Source organism: Primulina tabacum, chromosome 10 (assembly GCF_025594145.1).
Source record: "Primulina tabacum isolate GXHZ01 chromosome 10, ASM2559414v2, whole genome shotgun sequence".
Lineage (NCBI taxonomy): Eukaryota > Viridiplantae > Streptophyta > Magnoliopsida > Lamiales > Gesneriaceae > Primulina > Primulina tabacum.
In genome coordinates this window covers 41,026,079-41,038,420 of record NC_134559.1, presented here as the reverse complement: position 1 = coordinate 41,038,420, position 12,342 = coordinate 41,026,079, and the positions used below count along the sequence as shown (strand labels likewise).

Here is a 12,342-nt window from a genome sequence, read left to right as displayed (position 1 = left end):
AGCCATAATTTACGTAAACGGTCGCGACACGAGGACTTCTTAGGGAGGTCACCCATCCTAGCTCTGCCATCGCGCCAGAAAGCTTAACTTCATGGTTCTGATTGGGCGAAAGCAGTGCCGCGTGTTGTCCATCATCATCCGCTCCACACGTACTCGAGGGATATATAAGAATAAACATCCCACTCAATGTCGGGTGCGATCATACCAGCACTAATGCATCGGATCCCATCAGAACAACGAAGCTAAGCGTGCTTGGGCGAGGGCAGTATTAGGATGGGTGACCCCCGGGGAAATCCTCGTGTTGCACCTCTTTTCGTGTTTTTCTATTTTTTATTAATTAGTAACGGACGATTTTTGGCTCAAATCTTCAAAATCTCGATCGGATCAGATAAGACATGTGAAATCAAAGTAGCTCGGGCACTGCCGGATTTGGACAAAATTGTAGCCTAATTTGATTGTAAACGGACAAACGAACGAGACTCATTACTCTGCAATGAGCTGGTGAGATTTTAGCCGAATTCCTTCTCTACTCATTACTCTGCAATGAGCTGGTGATATTTTAGCCGAATTCCTTCTCTAAGACCCTCTAATTTGCAATTTTCCGCTTCTGTTAAGCTTCCGTTTCCTCGAGAAATCCGTTTAGGAAGTCCGAAATTCGATTCCAGTTACATTTTATCGTATTCATGGCATAATAATAGCTTTACATTCGCTATTTTCTTCTTCTTATTTTTTTCTATTTTTTGGGAACATTTAGCGATTTTGTTGTCGTGAGCCGGTTTTGTGCGGAAGGGTATGACGTAGATTACTCCGGAGATGGTTAACTCAATAAAAACCATTTTTTCGACTCTTTTAGCTATAATTTACGTAAACGGTTGCGACACGAGGACGTCCCAGGGAGGTCACCCATCCTCGCTCTGCCATCGTGCCAGAACGCTTAACATCATGGTTCCGATTGTGCGAGAGCAGTGCCGCGTCTTGTCCATAGCCGCCCGCTCTACACGTACTCGAGGGATATAAGAATAAACATCCCACTCAATGTCGGGTACGATCATACCAGCACTAATTCAATGGATCCCATCAGAACTCCGAAGTTAAGCGTGTTTGGGCGAGACCTGTACTAGGATGGGTGACCCCCTGGGAAGTTCTCGTGTTGCACCCCTTTTCGTGTTTTTCTATTTTTGATTACTTGTTGACAGACGATTTTCGGCTCAAATCATCTGAATCAACGAAGCTCGGGCACTGCCGGATTTGGACAAAATTGTAGCCTAATTTGATTGTAAACGGGCAAACGAACGAGACTCATTACTCGGCAATTAGCTGGCGAGATTTTTGCCGAATTCCTTTTCTAAGACCCTCTAATTTGCGATTTTCCGCTCTTATTAAGCTTCCGTTTCCTCGAGAAATTCGCTTAGGAAGTCCGAAATTCGATTCCGGTTCCATTTTATCGTATCCCAGGCATAATAATAGCTTTACATTCGCTATTTTCTTCTTCTTATTATTTTTTCTATTTTCTGGGAATATTTAGCGATTTTTGTAAACGTGAGCCGGTTCTGTGCGGAAGGATATGACGCAGATTACTCTAGAGACGGTTAACTCATTAAAAACAATTATTTCGACTGTTTAAGCTATAATTTACGTAAACGGTCGCGGCACGAGGACTTCCCAGGGAGGTCACCCATCCTAGCTCTGCCATCACGCTAGAACGCTTAACTTAGTGATTCTGATTGGGCGAGAGAAGTGCCGCGTGTAGTCCATCGCCGCCCGCGCCACACGTACTTCAGGGATATAAGAATAAACATCCCCACTCAATGTTTGTTGTGATCATACCAGCACTAATGCACCGGATCCCATCAGAAATCCGAAGTTAAGCGTGCTTGGGCGAGACCAGTACTAGGATGGGTGACCCCCTGGGAAGTCCTCTTGTTGCATGCCTTTTCGTGTTTTTCTATTTTTGATTAATTGTTGACGGACGATTTTCGGCTAAGAACATCTGAATCTCGATCAGGACAAGATAAGACATGTGAAATCAACATAGCTCGAGAACTGCAGGATTTGGACAAAATTGTAGCCTAATTTGATTGTAAACGGGCAAACGAACGAGACTCATTACTCCACAATGAGCTGGCGAGATTTTAGCTAGATTCCTTCTCTAAAACCCTCTAATTTGCGATTTTCCGCTTCTGTTAAGCTTCCGTTTCCTCGAGAAATCCGCTTAGGAAGTCAGAAATTCGATTCCGGTTCCATTTTTTTATCGTATCTCAGGCATAATAATAGCTTTTCATTCGCTATTTTCTTCTTCATATTTTTTTTCCTATTTTCTAGGAACATTTAGCGATTTTTGTTGTCGTGAGCCGGTTCTGTGCGGAAGGGTATGACGTAGATTACTCCGGAGACGGTTAACTCATTAAAAACAATTATTTCGACTGTTTTAGCTATAATTTACGTAAACGGTCGCGACACGAGGACTTCCTGGGGAGGTCACCCATCCTAGCTCTGCCATCGCGCCAGAACACTTAACTTCATGGTTCTGATTGGGCGAGAGCAGTGCCGCGTTTTGTCCATCGCCGCCCGCGCCACACGTACTCGAGGGATATAAGAATAAACATCCCACTCAATGTCGGGTGCGATCATACCAGCACTAATGCATCGAATCCCATCAGAACTCCGAAGTTAAGCGTGCTTGGACGAGAGCAGTACTAGGATGGGTGATCCTCTGGGAAGTTCTTGTGTTGCACCCCTTTTCGTGTTTTTCTATTTTTGATTACTTGTTGACAGACGATTTTCGGCTCAAATCATCTGAATCTTGATCGAGACCAGATAAGAAATGTGAAATCAACGTAGCTCGGACACTGCCGGATTTGGACAAAATTGTAGCCTAATTTGATTGTTAACGGTCAAACGAACGAGACTCATTACTCCGCAAAGAGCTGGCGAGATTTTAGCCGAATTCCTTCTCTAAGACCCTCTAATTTGCGATTTTTCGATTCTGTTAAATTTCTGTTTCCTTGAGAAATCCGCTTGGAAAGTCCGAAATTCGATTCTGGCTTAATTTTATCGTATCCCAAGCATAATAACATCTTTACATTCGCTATTTTATTCTTCTTATTTTATTTCTATTTTCTGGGAACATTTAGCGATTTTTATTTTCGGGAGCCGGTTCTGTGCGGAAGGGTATGATGCAGATTACTCCAGAGACGGTTAAATCATTAAAAACAATTATTTCGACTGTTTTAGCTATAATTTACGTAAACGGTCGCGACACGAGGAGTTCCTAGGGAGGTCACCCATCCTAGCTTTGCCATCGCGCCAGAACGCTTAACATCATGGTTCTGATTGGGCGAGAGCAGTGCCGCGTGTTGTCCATCTCCGCCCGCGCCACACGTACTCGAGGTATATAAAAATAAACATCCCACTCAATGTCGGGTGCGATCATACCAGCAATAATTCACCGGATCCCATCAGAACTCCAAAGTTAAGCGTGCTTGGGCGAGACCAGTACTAGGATGGGTGACCCCCTGGGAAGTCCTTGTGTTGCCACTCCTTTTCGTGTTTTTCTATTTTTGATTACTTGTTGACAAACGATTTTCGGATCAAATCATCTGAATCTCGATCAGGACCAGATAAGACATGTGAAAACGACGTAGCACGGACACTGCCGGATTTGGACAAAATTGCAGGCTAATTTGATTGTAAACGGCCAAACGAACGAGACTCATTACTCCGCAATGAGCTGACGATATTTTAGCCGAATCCTTTCCCTAAGACACTCTAATTTGCGATTTTCCGTTTCTGTTAAGCTTCTGTTTCCTCGAGAAATCCGTTTAGGAAGTCCGAAATTCGATTCCGGTGCCATTTTATCGTATCCCATGTATAATAATAGCTTTACATTCGCTATTTTCTTCTTCTTAAGAGATGTTAAATCAACGTAGCTCGGGCACTGCCGGATTTGGACAAAATTTTAGCCTAATTTGATTGTAAAAAGGCAAACGAACGAGACTCATTACTCCGCAATGAGCTGGCAAGATTTTAGCCGAATCCCTTCTTTAAGACCCTCTAATTTGCGATTTTCCGCTTCTGTTAAGCTTCTGTTTCCTCGAGAAATCAGCTTTGGAAGTCCGAAATTCGATTTCGGTTCTATTTTATCGTATCCCAGGGATAGTAATAGCTTTACATTTGCTATTTTCTTATTCTTATTTTTTTCTATTTTCTTAGAACATTTAGCAATTTTTGTTGTCGTGAGCCGGTTCCGTGCGGAAGGGTATGACGCAGATTACTCCGGAGACGGTTAACTCATTAAAAACAATTATTTCGACTGTTTTAGCCATAATTTACGTAAACGGTCGCGACACGAGAACTTCCCAGGGAGGTCACCCATCTTAGCTCTGCCATCGTGCCAGAACGCTTAACTTCATGGTTATGATTGGGCGAGAGCAGTGCCGCGAGTTGTCCATCGCCGCCCGCTCCACATGTACTCGAGGGATATAAGAATGAACATCCCACTCAATGTCGGGTGCGATCAAACCAACACTAATGCACCGGATCCCACCAGACATCTGAAGTTAAGCGTGGTTGGGCGAGAGCAGTACTAGGATGGGTGACCCCCTGGGAAGTCCTCGTGTTGCACCCCTTTTCGTGTTTTTCAATTTTTTATTACTTGTTGACAGAAGATTTTCGGCTCAAATCAACTGAATCTCGATCGGGACCAGATAAGACATGTGAAATCAACGTAGCTCGGGCACTGCCGGATTTGGACTAAATTGTAGCCTTATTTGATTGTAAACGGGCAAACGAACGAGACTCATTACTCCGCAATGAGCTGACGAGATTTTAGCCAAATTCCTTCTCTAAGACCATCTAATTTGCGATTTTCCGCTTCTGCTAAGCTTCCGTTTCCTCGAGAAATCCGCTTTGGAAGTCCGAAATTCGATTTCGGTTCTATTTTATCGTATCCCAGGTATAATAATAGCTTTACATTCGCTATTTTCTTATTCTTATTTTTTTCTATTTTCTTAGAAATTTAGCGATTTTTGTTGTCGTGAGCTGGTTCTGTGCGGAAGGGTATAACGCAGATTACTCCGGAGACGGTTAACTCATTAAAAACAATTATTTCGACTGTTTTAGCCATAATTTACGTAAACGGTCGCGACACGAGGGCTTCTAAGGGAGGTCACGCATCCTAGCTCTGCCATCGTGCCAGGACGCTTAACTTCATGGTTATGATTGGGCGAGAGCAGTGCCGCGAGTTGTCGATCGCCGCCCGCTCCACATGTACTCGAGGGATATAAGAATGAACATCCCACTCAATGTCGGGTGCGATCAAACCAACACTAATGCACCGGATCCCATCAGACATCTGAAGTTAGGCGTGGTTGGGCGAGAGCAGTACTAGGATGGGTGACCCCCTGGGAAGTCCTCGTGTTGCACCCCTTTTCGTGTTTTTCAATTTTTTATTACTTGTTGACAGATGATTTTCGGCTCAAATCAACTGAATCTCGATCGGGACCAGATAAGACATGTGAAATCAACGTAGCTCGGGCACTGCCAGATTTGGACTAAATTGTAGCCTTATTTGATTGTAAACGGGCAAACGAACGAGACTCATTACTCCGCAATGAGCTGACAAGATTTTAGCCAAATTCCTTATAAGAATGAACATCCCACTCAATGTCGGGTGCGATCAAACCAACACTAATGCACCGGATCCCATCAGACATCTGAAGTTAAGCGTGGTTGGGCGAGAGCAGTACTAGGATGGGTGACCCCTTGGGAAGTCCTCGTGTTGCACCCCTTTTCGTGTTTTTCAATTTTTTATTACTTGTTGACAGAAGATTTTCGGCTCAAATCAACTGAATCTCGATCGGGACCAGATAAGACATGTGAAATCAACGTAGCTCGGGCACTGCCGGATTTGGACTAAATTGTAGCCTTATTTGATTGTAAACGGGCAAACGAACGAGACTCATTACTCCGCAATGAGCTGACGAGATTTTAGCCAAATTCCTTCTCTAAGACCATCTAATTTGCGATTTTCCGCTTCTGTTAAGCTTCCGTTTCCTCGAGAAATCCGCTTTGGAAGTCCGAAATTCGATTTCGGTTCCATTTTATCGTATCCCAGGGATAATAATAGCTTTACATTCGCTATTTTCTTATTCTTATTTTTTTCTATTTTCTTAGAACATTTAGCGATTTTTGTTCTCGTGAGCTGGTTCTGTGCGGAAGGGTATAACGCAGATTACTCCAAAGACGGTTAACTCATTTAAAACAATTATTTCGACTGTTTTAGCCATAATTTACGCAAACGATCGCGACACGAGGACTTCTCAGGGAGGTCACGCATCCTAGCTCTGCCATCGTGCCAGAACGCTTAACTTCATGGTTATGATTGGGCGAGAGCAGTGCCGCGAGTTGTCCATCGCCGCCCGGTCCACATGTATTCGAGGGATATAAGAATGAACATCCCACTCAATGTCGGGTGCGATCAAACAAACACTAATGCACCGGATCCCATCAGACATCTGAAGTTAAGCGTGGTTGGGCGGGAGCAGTACTAGGATGGGTGACCCCCTGGGAAGTCCTCGTGTTGCACACCTTTTCGTGTTTTTCAATTTTTTATTACTTGTTGACAGACGATTTTCTGCTCAAATAAACTGAATCTCGATCGGTACTAGATAAGATATGTGAAATCAACGTAGCTCGGGCACTGCCGGATTTGGACAAAATTGTAGCCTAATTTGATTGTAAACTGGCAAACGAACGAGACTCATTACTCTGCAATATGCTGACGAGATTTTAGCCGAATTCCTTCTCTAAAACACTCTAATTTGCGATTTTCCGCTTCTGTTAAGCTTCCGTTTCCTCGAGAAATCCGCATAGGAAGTTCGAAATTCGATTCAGGTTCGATTTTATCGTATCCCAGGCATAATAATAGCTTTACATTCGCTATTTTCGTCTTCTTTTTTTTTCTATTTCCTGGGAATATTTAGCTATTTTTGTTGTCTTGAGCAGATTCTGTGCAGAAGGGTATGACGCAGATTACCCCGGAGACGGTTAACTCATTAAAAACAATTATTTCGACTGTTTTAGCTATAATTTACGTAAACGGTCGCGACACGCGGACTTCCTAGGGAGGTCACCCATCCTAGCTCTGCCATCGCACCAGAATGCTAAACTTCATGGTTCTGATTGGGCGAGAGAAGTGCCGCGTGTTGTCCATCTCCGCCGCGCCACACGTACTCAAGGTATATAAGAATTAACATCCCACTCAATGTCAGGTGCGATCATACCAGCACTAATGCACCGGATCCCATCAGAACTCCAAAGTTAAGCGTGCTTGGGCGAGACCAGTACTAGGTTGGGTGACCCCCTGGGAAGTCCTCGTGTTGCCACCCCTTTTCGTGTTTTCTATTTTTGATTACTTGTTGACAGACGATTTTCGGCTCAAATCATCTGAATCTCGATCGGGACCGGATAAGAGATGTGAAATCAACGTAGCTCGGGCACTGCCGGATTTGGACAAAATTGTAGCCTAATTTGATTGTAATCCGGCAAACGAACGAGACTCGTTACTCCGCAATGAGCTGGCAAGATTTTAGCGGAATTCTTTCTCTAGGACCCTCTAATTTGCGATTTTCCGCTTCTGTTAAGCTTCCGTTTCCTCAAAAAAATCCTCATAGGAAGTCCGAAATTCGATTTCGGTTCCATTTTATCGTATCCCAGGCATAATAATAGCTTACATTCGTTATTTTCTTCTTATTATTTTTTTTTTATTTTCTCGAAACATTTAGCGATTTTTGTTGTCGTGAGTCGGTTCTCTGCGGAAGGGTATGACGCAGATTACTCCGGAGACGGTTAACTCATTAAAAACAATTATTTCGACTGTTTTATCCATAATTTAAGTAAACGGTCGCGACACGAGGACTTCCCAGGGAGGTCACCCATCCTAGCTCTGCCATCGCGCCAGAACGCTTAACTTCATGGTTCTGATTGGGCGAGAGCAGTGCCGCGGGTTGTCCATCGCCGCCCGCTCCACACGTATTTGAGGGATATAAGAATAAACATCCCACTCAATGTCGGGTGCGATCTTACCAACACTAATGCACCGGATCCCATCAGAACTCCGAAGTTAAGCTTTCTTGGGCGAGAGCAGTACTAGGATGGGTGACCCCCTGGGAAGTCCTCGTGTTGCACCACTTTTCGTGTTTTTCTATTTTTGATTAATTGTTGACAAGCGATTTTCGGCTCAAATCATCTGAATCTCGATCGGGATCAGATAAGACATGCGAAATCAACGGAGCTCGGACACTTCCCGATTTGGACAAAACTGTAGCCTAATTTGATTGTAAACTGGCAAACGAACGAGACTCATTACTCCGTAATAAGCTGACGAGATTTTAGCTGAATTCCTTCTCTAAAACACTCTAATTTGCGATTTTCCCCTTTTGTTAAGCTTCCGTTTCCTCGAGAAATCCGCATAGGAAGTTCGAAATTCGATTCAGGTTCGATTTTATCGTATCCCAGGCATAATAATAGCTTTACATTCGCTATTTTCTTCTTCTTAATTTTTTTTCTATTTTCTGGGAACATTTAGCGATTTTTGTTTTTGTGAGCCGGTTCTGTGCCGAAGGGTATGACGCAGATTACTCCAGAGTTGGTTAACTCATTAAAAGCAATTATTTCGACTGTTTTAGCCATAATTTACGTAAATGGTCGTGACACGAGGACTTCCCAGGGAGGACACCCATCCTAGCTCTGCCATCGTGAGCCGGTTTTGTGCGGAAGGGTATGACGCAGATAACTTCAGAGTCGGTTAACTCATTAAAAACAATTATTTCGACTGTTTTAGCCATAATTTACATAAATGGTCGCGACACGAGGACTTCTCAGAGAGGTCACCCATCCTAGCTCTGCCACCGCGCAAGAACGCTTAACTTCATGGTTTTGATTGGGCAAGAGCAGTGCCGCGTGTTGTCCATTGCCGCCCGAGCCACACGTACTCGAGGGATATAAGAATAAACATCCCACTCAATGTCGGGTGCGATTATACCCGCACTAATGCACCGGATCCCATCAGATCTCCGAAGTTAGGCGTTCTTAGGCGAGAGCAGTACTAGGATGGGTGACCCACTGGGAAGTACTCGTGTTGCCCCTTTTCGTGTTTTTCTATTTTTTATTACTTGTTGAGAAACGATTTTCGGCTCAAATCATCTGAATCTCGATCGGGATAAGATAAGACATGTGAAATAAACGTAGCTCGGGCACTGCCGGATTTGGACAAAATTGTAGTCTAATTTGATTGTAAACGGGCAAACGAACGAGACTTATTACTCCGCAATGAGCTAAAGAGATTTTAGCCGAATTCCTTCTCTAAGACCCTCTAATTTGCGATTTTCCGCTTCTTTTAAGCTTTCGTTTCCTCGAGAAATCCGCTTAGAAATTTTGAAATTTGATTCCGGTTCCATTTTATCGTATCCCAGGCATAATATTAGCTTTACATTCGCTATTTTCTCCTTCTTATTTTTTTTCTATTTTCTGGGAACATTTAGCGATTTTTGTTGTCGTGAGCCTGTTCTGTGCCGAAGGGTATGACGCAGATTACTCCAGAGTTGGTTAACTCATTAAAAGCAATTATTTCGACTGTTTTAGCCATAATTTACGTAAATGGTCGTGACACGAGGACTTCCCAGGGAGGACACCCATCCTAGCTCTGCCATCGCGCCAGAACGCTTAACTTCATGGTTCTGATTGGTCTTGAGCCGTGCCGCGTGTTGTCCATCGCCGCCCGCTCCACAGGTACTCGATGAATTTAAGAATAAACATCCCACTCAATGTCGGGTGCGATCATACCAGCACCAATGCACCGGATCTCATCAGAACTCCGAAGTTAAGCGTGCTTGGGCGAGAGCAGTACTAGGACGGGTGATCCCCTGGGAAGTCCTCGTGTTGCACCCCTTTTCGTTTTTTTATATTTTTGATTACTTGTTGACAAATGATTTTCGGCTCAAATCATCTGAATCTCGATCAAGACCAGATAAGACATGTGAAATCAACGTAGCTCGGACACTGCGGGATTTGGACAAAATTGTAGCTTAATTTTATTGTAAACGGGCAAACGAACGAGACTCCGCAATGGGCTGGCGAGATTTTAGCCGAATTCCTTTTCTAAGACCCTCAAATTTGCTATTTTCCGCTTCTGTTAAGTTTCCGTTTCCTCGAGAAATCCGCTTAGGAAGTCCCAAATTCGATTGCGGTTCCATTTTATCGTATCTTAAGCATAATAATAGCTTTACATTCGCTATTTTCTTATTACTATTCTTTTTTCTATTTTCTGGAAACATTTAGCGATTTTTGTTGTCGTGAGCCAGTTCTGTGCGAAAGGATATGACGCAGATTACTCCGGAGACGGTTAACTCATAATTTACATAAACGGTCGCGACACGAGGACTTCCCAGGGAGGTCACCCATCCTAGCTCTGCCATCACGCCAGAACGCTTAACTTCATAGTTATGATTGGGCGAGAGCAGTGTCGCGTGTTGTCCGTCGCCGCCCGCTCCACACGTACTCGAGAGATATAAGAATAAACATACCACTCAATGTCGGGTGCGATCATACAAGCACCAATGCACCGGATCCCATCAAAACTACGAAGTTAAGCGTTCTTGGACGAGAACAGTACTAGGATGGGTGACCCCCTGGGAAGTCCTTGTGTTGCAGCCCTTTTCGTGTTTTTCTATTTTAGATTACTTGTTGACAAACAATTTTGGGCTCAAATCATCTGAATCTCGATCGGTACCAGATATGACATGTGAAATCAACGTAGCTCGGGCACTGCCGAATTTGGACAAAATTGTAGCCAAATTTGATTTTAAACAGGCAAACGAACGAGACTCATTATTACGCAATGAGCTGGCGAGATTTTAGCCAAATTCCTTCTCTAAGACCCTCTAATTTGCGATTTTCCGCTTCTGTTAAGTTTCCTTTTAGCCAAATTCCTTCTCTAAGTCCGAAATTCAATTCCGGTTCCATTTTATCGTATCTCAGGCATAATAATAGCTTTACGTTTGCTATTTTCTTTTTCTTATTTTTTTTCTATTTTCTGGAAACATTTAGCGATTTTTGTTGTCGTGAGCCGACTCTGTGCGGAAGGGTATAACGCAGATTACTCCGGAGACGGTTAACTAATTAAAAAATATTATTTCGACTGTTTTATCCATAAATTACATAAACGGTCGCGACACGAAGACTTCCCAGGGAGGTCACCCATCCTAGCTCTGCCATCGCGCCAGAACGATTAACTTCGTGGTTCTGATTGGTCGAGAGCAGTGCCACGTGTTGTCCATCGCCGCCCGCTCCACACGTACTCGATGGATATAAGAATAAACATTCCACTCAATGTCGGGTGCGATCATACCAGCACTAATGCACCGGATCCCATCAGAATTCCGAAGTTAAGCGTGCTAGGGCGAGAGCAGTACTAGGATGGGTGATCCCCTGAGAAGTCCTCGTGTTGCACCCCTTTTCGTGTTTTTCTATTTTTGATTACTTGTTTACAGATGATTTTCGGCTCAAATCATCTGAATCTCGATCGGGACTAGATAAGACATGTGAAATGAACGTAGCTCGGGCGCTGCCGGATTTGGACAAAATTGTAGCCATATTTGATTGTAAACAGGCAAACGAACGAGATTCATTACTCCGCAATGAGCTGACGAGATTTTAGCTGAATTCCTTCTCTAATTTGCGATTTTCCGCTTCTGTTAAGCTTCCGTTTCCTCGAGAAATCAGCTTAGGAAGTCCGAAATTTGATTTCGGTTCCATTTTATCATATCCCAGGGATAATAATAGCTTTACATTCGCTATTTTCTTATTATTATTTTTTTTCTATTTTCTGGAAACATTTAGCGATTTTTGTTGTCGTGAGCCAGTTCTGTGCGAAAGGGTATGACGCTGATTACTCCGAAGACGGTTAACTCATTAAAAATAATTATTTCGACTGTTTAGCCATAATTTACGTAAACGGTCGGGACACGAGGACTGCCCAGGGAGGTCACCGATCCTAGCTCTGCCATCGCGCCAGAACGCTTAATTTCATGGTTCTGATTGGGCGGGAGCAGTGCCACGTGTTGTCCATCGCCGCCCACTCCACACGTACTCGAGGGATATAAGAATAAACATCCCACTCAATGTCGGGTGCGATCATACCAGCACTAATTCACCGGATCCAATCAGAACTCCGAAGTTAAGCGTTCTTGGGCGAGATCAGTACTAGGATGGGTGGACCCCCTGGGAAGTCCTCGTGTTGCACCCCTTTTCGTGTTTTTCTATTTTTGATTACTTGTTGATAGA

The 12,342-nt window shown here is 43.7% G+C and overlaps 14 non-coding genes and 2 pseudogenes across 14 annotated transcripts; all 16 read left to right on the top strand.

Moving 5' to 3' along the window:
• The first annotated feature begins 191 nt into the window (after positions 1-191).
• Positions 192-310, top strand: LOC142509312 (5S ribosomal RNA). Its single transcript, XR_012807492.1, has one exon. It is a non-coding gene; the product is annotated as a 5S ribosomal RNA (ribosomal RNA).
• A 730-nt stretch (positions 311-1,040) lies between these two features.
• LOC142507711 (5S ribosomal RNA) lies at positions 1,041-1,159 on the top strand. The gene has a single exon (XR_012805960.1). It is a non-coding gene; the product is annotated as a 5S ribosomal RNA (ribosomal RNA).
• A 654-nt stretch (positions 1,160-1,813) lies between these two features.
• On the top strand, positions 1,814-1,932 carry LOC142508022 (5S ribosomal RNA). The gene has a single exon (XR_012806256.1). It is a non-coding gene; the product is annotated as a 5S ribosomal RNA (ribosomal RNA).
• A 687-nt stretch (positions 1,933-2,619) lies between these two features.
• On the top strand, positions 2,620-2,738 carry LOC142516928 (5S ribosomal RNA). The gene has a single exon (XR_012812695.1). It is a non-coding gene; the product is annotated as a 5S ribosomal RNA (ribosomal RNA).
• Positions 2,739-3,421: 683 nt separating this feature from the next.
• LOC142508173 (5S ribosomal RNA) lies at positions 3,422-3,540 on the top strand. Its single transcript, XR_012806401.1, has one exon. It is a non-coding gene; the product is annotated as a 5S ribosomal RNA (ribosomal RNA).
• A 968-nt stretch (positions 3,541-4,508) lies between these two features.
• LOC142508345 (5S ribosomal RNA) lies at positions 4,509-4,627 on the top strand. Its single transcript, XR_012806564.1, has one exon. It is a non-coding gene; the product is annotated as a 5S ribosomal RNA (ribosomal RNA).
• A 681-nt stretch (positions 4,628-5,308) lies between these two features.
• LOC142508838 (5S ribosomal RNA) lies at positions 5,309-5,427 on the top strand. Its single transcript, XR_012807040.1, has one exon. It is a non-coding gene; the product is annotated as a 5S ribosomal RNA (ribosomal RNA).
• A 242-nt stretch (positions 5,428-5,669) lies between these two features.
• LOC142506863 (5S ribosomal RNA) lies at positions 5,670-5,788 on the top strand. The gene has a single exon (XR_012805138.1). It is a non-coding gene; the product is annotated as a 5S ribosomal RNA (ribosomal RNA).
• A 682-nt stretch (positions 5,789-6,470) lies between these two features.
• LOC142510326 (5S ribosomal RNA) lies at positions 6,471-6,589 on the top strand. The gene has a single exon (XR_012808445.1). It is a non-coding gene; the product is annotated as a 5S ribosomal RNA (ribosomal RNA).
• Positions 6,590-7,269: 680 nt separating this feature from the next.
• LOC142516538 (5S ribosomal RNA) lies at positions 7,270-7,388 on the top strand. The gene has a single exon (XR_012812327.1). It is a non-coding gene; the product is annotated as a 5S ribosomal RNA (ribosomal RNA).
• Positions 7,389-8,071: 683 nt separating this feature from the next.
• Positions 8,072-8,190, top strand: LOC142507602 (5S ribosomal RNA). Its single transcript, XR_012805855.1, has one exon. It is a non-coding gene; the product is annotated as a 5S ribosomal RNA (ribosomal RNA).
• Positions 8,191-9,029: 839 nt separating this feature from the next.
• Positions 9,030-9,148, top strand: LOC142510834 (5S ribosomal RNA; annotated as a pseudogene).
• A 681-nt stretch (positions 9,149-9,829) lies between these two features.
• Positions 9,830-9,948, top strand: LOC142514106 (5S ribosomal RNA). The gene has a single exon (XR_012810016.1). It is a non-coding gene; the product is annotated as a 5S ribosomal RNA (ribosomal RNA).
• A 646-nt stretch (positions 9,949-10,594) lies between these two features.
• Positions 10,595-10,713, top strand: LOC142511630 (5S ribosomal RNA; annotated as a pseudogene).
• A 680-nt stretch (positions 10,714-11,393) lies between these two features.
• LOC142513435 (5S ribosomal RNA) lies at positions 11,394-11,512 on the top strand. Its single transcript, XR_012809382.1, has one exon. It is a non-coding gene; the product is annotated as a 5S ribosomal RNA (ribosomal RNA).
• Positions 11,513-12,184: 672 nt separating this feature from the next.
• Positions 12,185-12,304, top strand: LOC142507613 (5S ribosomal RNA). The gene has a single exon (XR_012805866.1). It is a non-coding gene; the product is annotated as a 5S ribosomal RNA (ribosomal RNA).
• Positions 12,305-12,342: the final 38 nt, after the last annotated feature.